The 13,451-nt window shown below is 42.0% G+C and overlaps 1 pseudogene; it reads right to left on the bottom strand.

Moving 5' to 3' along the window:
- Positions 1–6,368, bottom strand: part of LOC119470176 — a 35,514-nt pseudogene extending 29,146 nt beyond the window's left edge.
- Between the last annotated feature and the right edge of the window lie 7,083 nt (positions 6,369–13,451).

Below are 13,451 nucleotides of genomic sequence, written 5' to 3'. Positions count from 1 at the left end.
AGTTCTCGTGTTGTGTTTTTCAGCTCCATCAATTCACTTATATTCCTTTCTGTTTTGTCCATTCTCGTTAGCATTTCGTCAAATCTTTTTTCAAGGTTCTTAGTTTCTTTGCATTGAGTTAGAACATGTTCTTTTAGTTCACAGAAGTTTCTTACTACCCACCTTCTGAAGTCTACTTCTGTCATTTCTTCACACTCGTTCTCCATCCAACCTTGTTCCTTTGCTGGTGAGGAGTTCTGATCCCTTGTAGGGGGATAGGTGTTCTGGTTTCATGTGTTTTCATCCTTTTTGAGCTGGTTTCTTCCCATCTTTATGGATTTGTCCACCTGTCGTCTTTGTAGTTGCTGGCTTTCAGAATGGGTCTCTGAGTGGACGTTCTGTTTGTTGATGGTGAGGTTATTTCTGTTTCTTAGTTTTCCTTCTAACAGTCTGGCTCCTCTGCTGTAGGTCTGCTGAGGTCCACTCCAGGCCCTGCTTGCCTTGGGATCACCTGCAGCAGCTGCTGAACAGTAAGGGCTGTTACCAGTTTTCTTCTTCTGCTATCTTTGTCCCAGAAGGATACCTGCCAAGTGTCAGCCTGATCTCTCCTTTTTGAGGTGGTTCTTTGGATATACAGGGGTCAGGGAGCTGCTTGAGAAGACAGTCTGTTCTTTATAGGAGCTCAAATGCTGAGCTGTGAGCTCCGTTGATCATTCAGAGCTGCTGGGCAGGTACGTTTAGGTCTGCTGCAGCAGAACTCATAAACCGCTTTTTGTTCCCAGGTGCTCTGTCCCAGGGATTTAGGGCTTTATTTATGAGTTTCCGTTATGCTGCTGCCTTCTTTTTTTTCACTTCAGAGCTGCCCTGCCCAGCAAGGAGGCACCCTAGTCACTGCTTGTACAGGTTTTGCTGAGCTGCTGTCGGCTCCACCCAGCTGCCTAGTGAACTTCCCTGCAGTCCTGTTAATATGGGTGTAGTTAGAACTGCCTCGGCAATGGTGGTCCACCTCTGTTATGGTGGACTCTGTAGTGGCGGGTTGCCTTGGCAATGGCGGGCTGCCTCAGCATTGGCTGGCTACCTCCATAGTTTTGGACTGCCTCTGTATGGCGGACACCCCTCCCCCGCAGAGCTAGACCATCCCAGGGTAAGCTGCGTTGCTCTGAACCTCTCAATTCAGAGAGTTTCTGATTGCTGTTCTTTTGTGGGGGTAGGACCAGCCGAGCCTGATCGCCTGGCTCCCTGCCTCAGAGCCTCTTTTTTTTTAAAGTTGGTGTTCCAGTTGCCTGTTGAAGAGGCGCCGGGATCTGTGTGTTTTCCCGTGAGGTGACTCACTGCACTGGCTGAAACAGCAGCACTGAGATTCGTGGCGCTTTTTTTGCCCTGGAATCTACTGTCCTGTTTCCCTGTTAAGCCCGCTTTTTAAACAGATGAATGGGTGACTTCCTGTGGCTCCAATCACCAGCCAAAAGGGCACCCGGATCAGTGTATTTTGTACGGAGAACCGCTGCACCATGGCGCTGACAAAGCAGCCATGTGGGGAAAGCAGTGGCGCCGGCCGACATAGTCACGCTGGCCGACACAGCCACGCTGGCAACCCATGGAGCTCCTCCACCTGGGAATTTCCTAGTCTGTAGGCAATAAAAATGAGGCATCCACTCACCCTCTGCACTTTCACTGGGAGCTGCAATCCTGAGCTCTTCCTAAATGGCCATCTTGGATCCACCAACCCTACATTTTCAACTTTTAGTGAATGTCACAATAAAGGTGAACAATGGGGAAAGCGAGGTTAAGTTGTGTCACAACTATTATATATAAAAGAATAATATGTAACTACTAGAAAACTTAGCATTATAATAAAATAGTAACAGTGTGTTAAAACTTCAATTCAAAAAATTAGTTTACAATCCTTTCAACTACGTAAAGATATACACACTAAGAAAGCAAAAAAATAGCAAGAAATTTAGACCTATAGAAGCTTCAGAGGTGCCTCAGACGTCTGCTCAGTTCCCCTAGAAATTAATCTGATGCTTTTGCAAACAAACACCGCACACTTTGATTTCAGAGACTGCATGAAGGGTATGTGCAGGGACGGTCTGGAACTGGCCTCCTCACACTATCCCAAACCTTCCACACCCCTCAGCTCTCCTCCCCTAAACCCTCACCCAGCCACACACACACTTCACATTTTCCTTCCTGCATCTCTGAGAACCCAGTACAATTGAGATCTCCGCCCTCTCCAGCCCCTGCAGCCACCTCCCACATCACCTCCCCACAGAGGCCTCCAAGGATAAGAAGCAGCCGCCTTCCTGCCTCCCCTCCCAAACAGCCTCACAAACAAATCCACACTCTACACACACCTGTGCCCTCAGAGCTCCTTGCTCAGGATTGAGAGGATTCTAAATGCTCCCAGACAGCTTTCTCTCTCTCTCTCTGTCACACTTACACACACACACACACACACACACACTCACTTTCTCTCTCTCTCAGATTCCCAGCTCACAGGACCCAGACCCTGACCCGCCGCACTCCCCTCGCCGCTGCACTGTCAACCTCTCAAAAACCCCTTAGTTGTGTCTGCAGTAGTTGTCCACCGCAGCCCGCCTCTCCTCCATGAAGTCCTTCTGGCGGTTCCAGTACTCTGCGTCAGGCCGCCCCAGCTGCGTCACCGCCGGGAACTCCCCGATGTCGCTGCCGAAGCATGCATACTCCTCCTGGTTATAGAAGTATCTGTCCAGGTACCGCACCCGCTATGTCCTGTTGAAGAAATGACACTCAGACTTAGCCTGCTCCAAGAAACGTGCTGTGGGGACATGAAGGATCCGGTCACAGGGGCAACCTCTGGGAAAGACACTGATAGTGACACCTCCATCGGGGCTCCCTGGGCGGGGTGAGGGCTCTGGGAACCTTGACCAGCCCCACCGGCAACCCCCACCATGCACAGCCCAGGGTCTCATCTTCAGTCTTCCTGAGGCAGATGGGGGCTGGGGGACTGGGAGGGAAAACCCCTTCTGATCCCAAGCATTTTGAGACCCCTCCCTGCCTCCAGCCTGTTCTGGAGACCTCCAAGCAGGAGCTGGAGGAGGATCTACCCCGCACCACAGCCCACGCTGCCTCCTCCTGGGAGACTCCACCGGGAAGACACCCTCTGCCCCTTCTCTCCTCCCACAGGCTTCACCCATTCCTTCAGTAGCACCCACCGTGTTCATCCTGTGAACACTTCCTTAGTGCTGACCTTGTGCCAGGCCTGCGCTGCCTCTAGGAATCCAAACAAGGGAAATAGACCTTTCCACTCCACTGGGGTAGCTTAAAGAGCAGTGAAAGTGATGACCAAAACCCAAACACACAGGAGCTTAGACAGGAATGGGAAATGTCAGAAGTATGGATTCTAGAGCAGACAATAATAGGATGATCTCAGTTACATCAGGGTGCCAGAGAAGGCCCCTCTGAAGAGTGACAGCTCAGAGGTGACTTCACAGGTTAAGCAGGAGTGAGCTGGGAGGCAGAGGGGACCCTGTGTGTCTGTTTGGACAAAACAGGAGGTGTAGGAAATACCATGTACAAAAGCTTGAATTGATAAACTTCTTCAAGAGACTAGAGTAAAGTTCACTAAAGCAGAGAGGCTGAGGGGAAGGAGGGTAAAAGATTAGACTGGAGAAATCACAAGAAGCCAGGTATTTAAAAGCCTCATGCATGGTGTTAGGATTTCGGACTTATACTAAAGACAATGGGAAACTATGGAAGAGTTTAAGGAAAATAAAAACCATGATCCCCGTAAATGTCTGCAAACCTTCCTTTTCATTTCCAAATCCACAGAGCTCAGAAATTCAGTTAAAAGAAATTTGTTCCCAAAACTCACTTGACAAATCTCATCTGATAAGGGTAAGGGGTCAAAGTGGTCTTAGAGCTCTTATTGGTGACATGTGCTTCTGTAATTTCAATACATCTAAATATACATACATACATATATGTGTGTAAATATATACATGTGTAAAACACTATATATATTTTTGATGTTTTTGTCTTTATCTTTCATTGAAGTGTGAAAATGACAAAAGTAACTTAAAAATAATCGTGGTTAAAAATGAAATGAATGAATAGAAACATCTTACACTGTGAATAATATCAAATGTAGAATAACTACAGAAATCTGAGGGATGTTAGTGAAAAATAATTGCAGCAGCATCATTATTTGTGACTTATAAGGGCACGTTGTTGAAAGTCAGTAGAGTTAGTGGTGACCAACAACTCATGAAAATGTTGAAAAATATTGCATCAGGCAAAAAATAAATATGAAGGTATTAAACTTGCATTGAATAAATGGATTCAACAAGAAAGTGGTTGAATTTGTGCAGCTATCTGGCTTTTTATAATGAAACAAGCAAAAATAAAGAACTGAAGTGGGCGGTGAGTGTATAGAAGATGTGAATGTAGAATTTCCAGGAAGAGCACAGTGTGAACCAGTGCTCTCAGCCTCAGCACTATTGACATTTTGGACCAGATAATTCTTTGGTGGTGACAGAGGCTGTTCATTGTAGGTTCTCTAGCAGTGTCCCTGGCTTCTACTCATTAAATATCTGAAGAAACCCCTGTTGTGACAACCAAAAATTGTTCCAAACATTACCAAATATTCCCCAAGGGTGATGGGAGGGAGGGGAAGGGTGGTGAACTATCCCTGCATAAGAATCATGGGTGTGATCCATGTGAAAAAATCTGTGTTGAACAAGCCACGTATTAGTTATGGAGCAGCTGAGAATTACCTTGAAAAATATCTGTTGAAAATCTTGGTCCTACATAAAATAAATGTTTTGTAGAATTCTGGCTCCAATACAGTGCTCTTTCCAGAAAATGAACTTGTTGAGAAATAAGATTTACTGATTTCATTGCCTTACCAATCAGTCACCAAATCACATCATTTACCCTTCATATCATGTTTTTTTCTTAATTTCTTTGCCACTGGTGCACTAAGTCTCTGTAGTAATGAATCACATTCACGGCTATTTTATTCCCATTTAATTTCCCAACTAACTCATTTCTTTCAGCCTCCCACTCCCAACAATACTTGTAAGCATCAAATTACCAGCCTTGGCCAGAGGTAGAGCTCTCAGTTTTGAGGTCAACTACTCTCAGAAATGGAGAAACCTCAAAATGACATTCTCATACAGACAGTTTGCAAAAAATGAGCAGGTCCTCAGATTTGAGTAAGATCTCCACAAATCTCCCTTTGCCCTTTAGAAACAATGGTGTACTCCCCTCTATCATCTATAATATAATACCATAGTCTATTTTTTTATTCCTAAATTATCTAAGCATTTTCTTACTGAGGCAAAGTTTAAAAATAAACATGTGTGAAGTTGCTGTCACTGTGGTTTGCATGATTAGCACTGGAACCCATGCTCATGTGTCCCACTTAAGGTTAACAGATTTGGCAAATTAAACCAGAGGAAGCCCAGTTAAATTTGGATTTCCAATAAATTATGGTGGTGTATCTGAAATTCAGATTCAACTAGGAACCTGTATTTTATTTGGTAACCCTAGCACAGCTAGCTAGTTGAACCTCAGAAGAAGGAGTTATTTAATTCTTCATGTTCTTCAACACATGCCATGATTGACATATAGAATAGTAAATGCAAAATGGATGAAAGATTCTCTTATTCACTGGAACTAGCAGCCCTTGCATCTCTGCACTCACTCTAAGAAACAACATGGTACATATGAATATCAGAAATTCTATCAATAATTCAGATACAATGTAGTCACTACTCACTAATGATGGACAGACTCTCAAACTAGAATCAGAAAATCCAAATGGAAACATGACTTTTTCTACTTGGGTCAATTTTTACCAACCATAAGCCTTTTTGTAATCTATCAAATGCATTTAATAATAGCCTGATCCTCACAGGATATTGTTAAGTGTAAAATGAAATAATGATTCTTCTTTGCACTGATCACATAATAAACACTCAAATATATTTCCATTTTAGTTTTTATAATCCCTATAACTGCAGCTCACATTATTTTTTTTCTATTCCTTGATTCTAAAAATATTAATATCTTCATTATGATTTTTCAATTGTCTTCTGTTCTTCTATTAGTTTCATAAAGAATTGTCATTCTGAAAACATAAGGCAGAAACAGTGGCTTATGTCTAATAATGGAGTATATCTAAACAAACCTCACACAAAAGGCATCTGCTGACATGGAAGAAAGGGACTTTCTACATGCTCAGATTTAAACTGCAATCTGATTTCTAGCACTAAATTTGTAATACTGGGTTTTACTTATAATCCCTCAATTTTAGATTCCAGAGATGTATACATTTTTAAACACCACACATACAACAGCATCATTACTGAAATTTCATACTGAAATTCATAGGCCTGGTACATAGTCAATGCAAAATATTGCATAGCATATACTGATGGAGACCATTATTTTTATTCATCACTTCATTCTCATGACCTAGAATAATAACTGGTATATTCTAAGTCACTAATAAATATGGGCTATGCGAAATATTGGCTGTGTGACCTTTTGCATGAGCACTGTACACAGGGGCCCTCTAGTATTTCCTTGCTACTAATGACTGAGCATCTCTGATTCACAGGTCCTCCTGCTTCTCTTCAGCCTCTTTAGTCATTTCCTTTAGATCCTGCTGGCTCCCTGAACCCAGGGCACAGTCGTTCCCTGAAGCTCACTACTAAAAAAAGCCAACCTTATCCTCACCCTCACTTCTGCTTGATCTTCAAATGGTCCAATGCATTTCCCACCCTGAACACTCCACTGGTGCAAATATCAATTCCAGCAAACCCAGCATTTGCTTCTCTGTCAAATTCTCACTTCACCCGCTTAGTGGCACTCATTGGCCTTTCCCTTCTTCTTGAAAAAATCTATTTTCCTTGACTTACATGTGTTATATTCTGTTAGTTTATCTCCACCCTCCCTGGGACTCCCTCTCAGTCCCCTTTTCTGGCCTGTGCCCTCTTCTTTTTTCTCTGTACAATCTATTACTGTATGTAACCTCTTCCACTTCCTGGAACTTAACACAGGGCATATATTGATGCCCCCAGCAGAAATACCTCCAGCCCTAATCTCACCATGAGTCTCTTAAATGCCATTGACCTTAGGTTTGTTCCACATAAAAGTCAATAAATCATCTCAAACTTAAAACAAAACTTTTATTTTAAACCACCCACTTCAAATCATTTCCTCCCATAGTTTATTCTAGCTACTATTCTCCCCAAGAATCGAATTCCCACATAGTAGCTAGAATTAGTTTTTAAAATTGATTATAAATTGACTCCCCTTGCAACCATCCAGCAGCTTCCAATATCTGTTTAAATAAAAATCAGCTTTCTTACTGTGGACATTAGGGCCTGATATGATGAGGCTCCTGATTCCTCTCTGCTTCCTACTTCATCGTCTGTCACTCAATTTCCTTGCTTGTTATACATCAGCCCCTCTAGCCTTCTTTAGCAAAATTACTAAAATTAGCTGGGGGTGCTTGCCTGCCTATAGTCCCAGTTACTCTGGAGGCTGAGGAGGAAGAATCATTTAAGCCTTGGAGGCAGACATTGTAGCTACCCCACACCCCACCACTGCTCTACAGCCTGGGTGACAGAGCCAGACACTGTCTCAAAAAAAAAAAAAAAAAAAGACAAAATTATCTCTTTTGATGAATCTCATAATGGTCTGGATCTGTGCAAGCTTTAGGGATTTCAGAAAACAATGATAACATAGCTGGGAAAAAATAGAAAGTGGAGGAAGAGGTAAGCAGACATGGCTAATTAAGGAATGCTGAGGGCATGGTGGGTTAGTTCCTAGTTAAATCAAAATTTCAGATACACAACCTCAATTTCATGTCCTATGAAATTTAGGACAAGACCCCAGTAAGACAATGAGTTTCCAGAGCTTGCTCATGGACTTGTAGCCCTATGAGCTGTGAACAATGTCCATATTCTCACTGTAACTCCACACAGAGTCTATAGTTTGAACCTTATTTGACAATTTTTGACTTACAAAAATAGAATTTTATATAATATATTCTACATTCATTCAATCTCTTCTTGTGGAGTCTAGTTAGAGCATGTAGGAAATGTAGGAGAAACTAGTATAAAAAGGTTAAAATAGTCTCTCCAAGATGGCTGAATCGACACAACTCGGGCGCACAACAGCCAGCAAGAGAGATGTAGAAATCCAGAGATCTCCTAGCTCCAACTGAGGTACCAGGGGCATTTCAACGGGTCTGGTCCTATTGTGAGCAAAGCCCAGGCAAGGCAGAGTGAGGTGGGGAGGGGTGCTGCTTCACCCAGAAAGTGCGTCTGACTGGTGAGTTGGAGGCTCCCCTTCTGGCAATCCAGTCCAGATACAGCACTTTCCCCAAAGCCTCAGCAATACACAGAACAGGGGATCTTTGCCAGTCAAGAGCGGGGAATTACAAGCCCAGAGTTGAATAATAATCCAGGATGGTGTCCCAGATTGGTGCACAGACCTAAACAGATGCATAAGCCCAAAAGCTGGCTGGGAGAGCCTGTGGATGGAGATATCACCCCTTCCCCCTGCCCAGAGAGAGAGGGAGCTGCAAGTGGGAGGATGGATGGAGCAGTGCAGCGGACCCCTACCCCATGACCGGAGAGAGAGGAAGCTGAAAGTGGGAGATGGCCGGGTGCAGCTGGGTGGATCCCTTCCCTCCCCCACAAACTCCAGGGGGCTGAGGCTCTGACTCTAGCGGGTTGCACAACCAGTGCCACAGTCTGAGTTGAACCCTGAATGATCCAGCCTAGTGGAGGAAGGGCACAATGCACCATTAGGAGGGTGGGACTGGGCTACATGTTTTAACAAAAAACACAGGAAACCTACTTAGCAACGGGACAGCATTCTTGACCAACCAACAGCACCTACAGGTCAGCGGAAGAGGCTGGTCTACTCTCCCAGTATAAACAAAAAGGACACAGGAAGCTTCCCTAGTAACCTGAAGGAGTCCCTAGAAACCCAGTAGCACCTCCACAGTCAGACAAGCTACCTCATCAAGTGGCTTCCTGACACCTCAGCCAGGTAAATCCATGAAGATGGGAAAAAACCAGCACAAAAAAGATGAAACCATCAAAGACCAGAACACCTCTTCTTCTTCAAGGGATCACAACTCCTCAACAACACAGGAACAAAACATGACCAAGAAAGAGTGTGACGAATTGACAGAAACAGGGTTCAGAATGTGGTTAATAACAAATTTTTCTGAGCTAAAGGAACATGTTCTAACTCAATGCAAAGAAACCAAAAACCTTGAAAAAAAGGTTAGACGAAATGCTAACTAGAATAACCGTTTCATGTTCTTCAAATGTACCCCAAAACCTAAAATGTAATAAAGAAAAAAAGAGAAAAAAAAAGAAAAAAAAGAAAAAGAAAGAAAAAAGAGAAAAAAGAAAAAAAAAAGAAAAGAACATAAACGACTTGATGGAGTTGGAAAACACAGCACAAGAACTACATGAAGCAAACATAAGTTTTAATAGCTGAATTGATCAAGCAGAAGAAAGGATATAATAGATTGAAGATCAACTCAATGAAATAAAAAGAGAAGGCAAGACAAGAGAAAAAAGAGTGAAAAGAAGTGAACAAAGCCTCCAAGAAATATGGGATTATGTGAAAAGACCTAACCTATGCTTGACCAGTGTACCTGAATATGATGGGGACAATGAATCCAAGCTGGAAAACACACTACAGAATATTATCCAGGAGAACTTCCCAAGCCTAGCAAGACAGTCCAAATTTCAAGTTCAAGAAATGTAGAGAACTCCACAAAGATATTCCTCAAGAAGAGCAACCCCAAGACATATAACCGTCAGATTCACCAGGGTTGAAATGAAGAAAAAAAATGCTAAGGGCAGCCAGAGAGAAAGATCAGGTTACCCACAGAGGGAAGCCAATCAGACTCACAGCGGATCTCTCAGCAGAAACCCTACAAGCCAGAAGAAAGTCGGGGCCAATATTCAACATCCTTAAAGAAAAGAGCTTTCAACCCAGAATTTCATATCCAGCCAAACTAAGCTTCATAAGTGAAGGAGAAATAAAATCCTTTATGGACAAGCAATGACTGAGAGATTTTGTCACCACCAGACCTTCCCTACAAGAGCTCCTGAAAGAAACACTAAGCACAGAAAGGAACAAGTACCAGCCACTGCAAAAGCAAACCAGTTGGCAAAGACCAAAAACGCAATGAAGAAAATGAGTCAACTAATGGGAAAGAAAACCAGCCAGTAACAAAATGGCAGGATCAAATTCACACATAACAATATTAGCATTGAATGTAAATGGACTAAATGCCCCAATCAAAAGACAGAGACTGGAAAACTGGATAGAAAGTCAAAACCCATCTGTGTGCTGTATTCAGGAAACCCATCTCACATACAAAGACACACATAGACTCAAAATGGAGGCAAATGGAGAACAAAAAAAAAGCAGGGTTTGCAATCCTAATCTCTGATAAAATGGACTTCAAACCAACAAAGATCAAAAGAGACAAAAAGGACACTATATAATGTTAAAAGGATCAATCTAACAAGAAGAGGTAAGTATCCTAAACATATATGCACCCAACACAGGAGCACCCAGATACATAAAGCAAGTTCTTAACGACCTAAAATGAGAAATAATAGTGGGAGACTTCAACAGTCCACTGTCAATATTAGACAGATCAATGGGACAGAAAATTAACAAGGACATCCAGGACTTGAATGCAGAGCTGGACCAAGTGGACCTAACAGACATATACAGAATGTTCCATCCCAAATCCACAGAATATACATTTTTCTCAGCATCACATTGCACTTACTCTAACATTGACCACATCATTGGAAGCAAACCAGTCCTCAGCAAATGCAAAAGAAAGGAAATCATAACAAACAGTCTATCAGACCACGGCACAACCAGACTAGAACTCAGGATTAAGAAACATACTGTACTCAAACCAGCACAAACACTTGGAAACTGAACGACTTGCTTCAGAGTGTCAACTGGATAAACAATGAAATGAAGGCAGAAATAAAGATGTTCTTTGAAACCAATCAGAATGAAGACACAACTTACCAGAATCTCTGGGACACCTTTAAAGCAGTGTTGAGAGGGAAATTTATAGCAATAAATGCCCACATGAGAAACAAGGAAAGACCTAAAATTGACAGCCTATCATCAAAATGGAAAGAGCTAGAGGAGGAAGATCAAGAAAACTCAAAAGCTAGCAGAAGACAAGAAATAACTAAGATCAGAGCCAAACCAAAGGAGATAGAGACACAAAAAACCCTTCAAAAAATCAATAAATCCAGGAGTTGGTTTTTTGAAAAGATTAACAAAATAGACCACTAGCCAGACTAATAAAAAAGAAAAGAGAGAAGAATCTAATAGATGCAATAAAAAAAGATAAAGGGGATATCTCTACAGATTCCACAGAAATTCAAACCATCATTAGAGATTACTACAAACAGCTCTATGAACATAAACCGGTAAACCAGGAAGAAAATGGATAAATTCCTGGACACATGTACTCTACCAAGACTAAACCAGGAGGAAGTTGAAACCCTGAATAGACCAACAAGAGGGCTGAAGTAGAGGCAGCAATCAATGGCCTGCCAACCAAAAAAGTCCAGGTCCAGACAGGTTCACAGCTGAATTCTACCAGATGTACAAAGAGGAGCTGGTTCCATTCCTTCTAAAATTGTATCAAGCAATACAAAAAGAGGGAATCCTCCCTGACTCATTTTGTGAGACCAACATCATCCTGATACCAAAACTAGGCAGAGACTCAACTAAAAAAGAAAACTTCAGGCAAATATTGATGATGAACACTGATGCAAAAATCTTCAGTAAAATACTGGCAAACTGATTGCAACAGCACATCAAAAACTTATCCATCACGATCAAGTAGGCTTCATTCCAGAGATACAAGGCAGGTTCAACATACGCAAATCCATAAATGTAATCCATCACATAAACGGAACCAAAGGCAAAAACCACACGATTATCTCAATGGATGCAGAGAAGACCTTCAACAAAATTCAACAGCCCTTCATGCTAAAAACTCTCAATAAACTAGGTATCAATGGAACGTATCATAAAATGATAAAAACCATTTATGACAAACCTACAGCCAATATCATGCTGAACAGGCAAAAGCTGGAAGAATTCCCTTTGAAATCAGGCACTAGACAAGGATGCCCTCTCTCACCACTCCTATTCAATATAGTATTGGAAGTTCTAGCCAGGGCAATAAGGCAAGAAAAAGAAATAAAGGGTATTCAAATAGGAAAGGAGGAAGTCAACCTGTCTCTATTTACAGACGACATGATTGTATCTCTACAAGGCCCCATCGTCTCAGCCCCAAAATTTCTCAAACTGATAAGCAACTTCAGCAAAGTCTCAGGATACAAAATCAGTCTGCAAAAATCACAAGCATTCCTATACACCAATAACAGACAAACAGAGAGCCAAATGAAGAGTGAACTCCCATTCACAATTGCTACAAAGAGAATAAAATACCTAGGAATACAAATAACAAAGGATGTAAAGGACCTCTTCAAGAGGAACTGCAAACCACTGCTCAATGAAATAAGAGAGGACACAAACAGATGGAAAAACTTTCCATGCTCATGCTTAGGAAGAATTAATATCCTGAAAATGGCCATACTGCCCAAAGCAATCTATATATTCAACACTATCCCCATCAAGCTACCAATGACCTTCTTCACAGAATTGGAAAAAAACACTTTAAACTTCATATGGAATTACAAGAGAGTTTGCATAGCCAAGTCAATCCGAAGCAAGAAGAACAAACCTGGAGGCAGCACACTGCCGGACTTCAAACTATACTACAAGGCTACAGTAATCAAAACAGCATGGTACTGGTACCAAAACAGAGACATAGACCAATGGAACCGAACAGAGGTCCCAGAAACAACACCACACATCTACAACCATCTGATCTTTGACAAACCTGACAAAAACAAGCAATGGGGAAAGGACTCCATGTTTAATAAATGGTGTTGGGAAAACAGGCTAGGAATGTGCAGAAAGCAGAACCTGGACCCCTTCCTGTCACCTTACACTAAAATTAACTCCAGATGGATTAAAGATTTAAACATAAAACCTAATACCATAAAAACACTAGAAGAAAACATAGGCAAAACCATTCAGGACATAGGCATAGGCAAGGACCTCGTGACTAAAACACCAAAAGCAATGGAAACAAAAGTCAACACAGACAAATGGGATCTAATTAAAATTCAGAGCTTCAGTACAGCAAAAGAAACCATCATTAGAGTGAACCAGCAACCAACAGAATGAGAAAAATATTTTGCAATCTACCCATCTGACAAAGGGCTAATATCCAGAATCTACAAAGAACTAAAACAGATGTACAAGAAAATAAAAACCCATTCAAAAGTGGGCAAAGGATAGGAACAGACACTTTTCAAAAGAAGACA

This window comes from Cebus imitator, unplaced genomic scaffold, assembly GCF_001604975.1.
Source record: "Cebus imitator isolate Cc_AM_T3 unplaced genomic scaffold, Cebus_imitator-1.0 Scaffold24, whole genome shotgun sequence".
In the NCBI taxonomy this organism is placed as follows: Eukaryota; Metazoa; Chordata; class Mammalia; order Primates; family Cebidae; genus Cebus; species Cebus imitator.
This window is presented reverse-complemented; position numbering and strand designations above follow the sequence as displayed.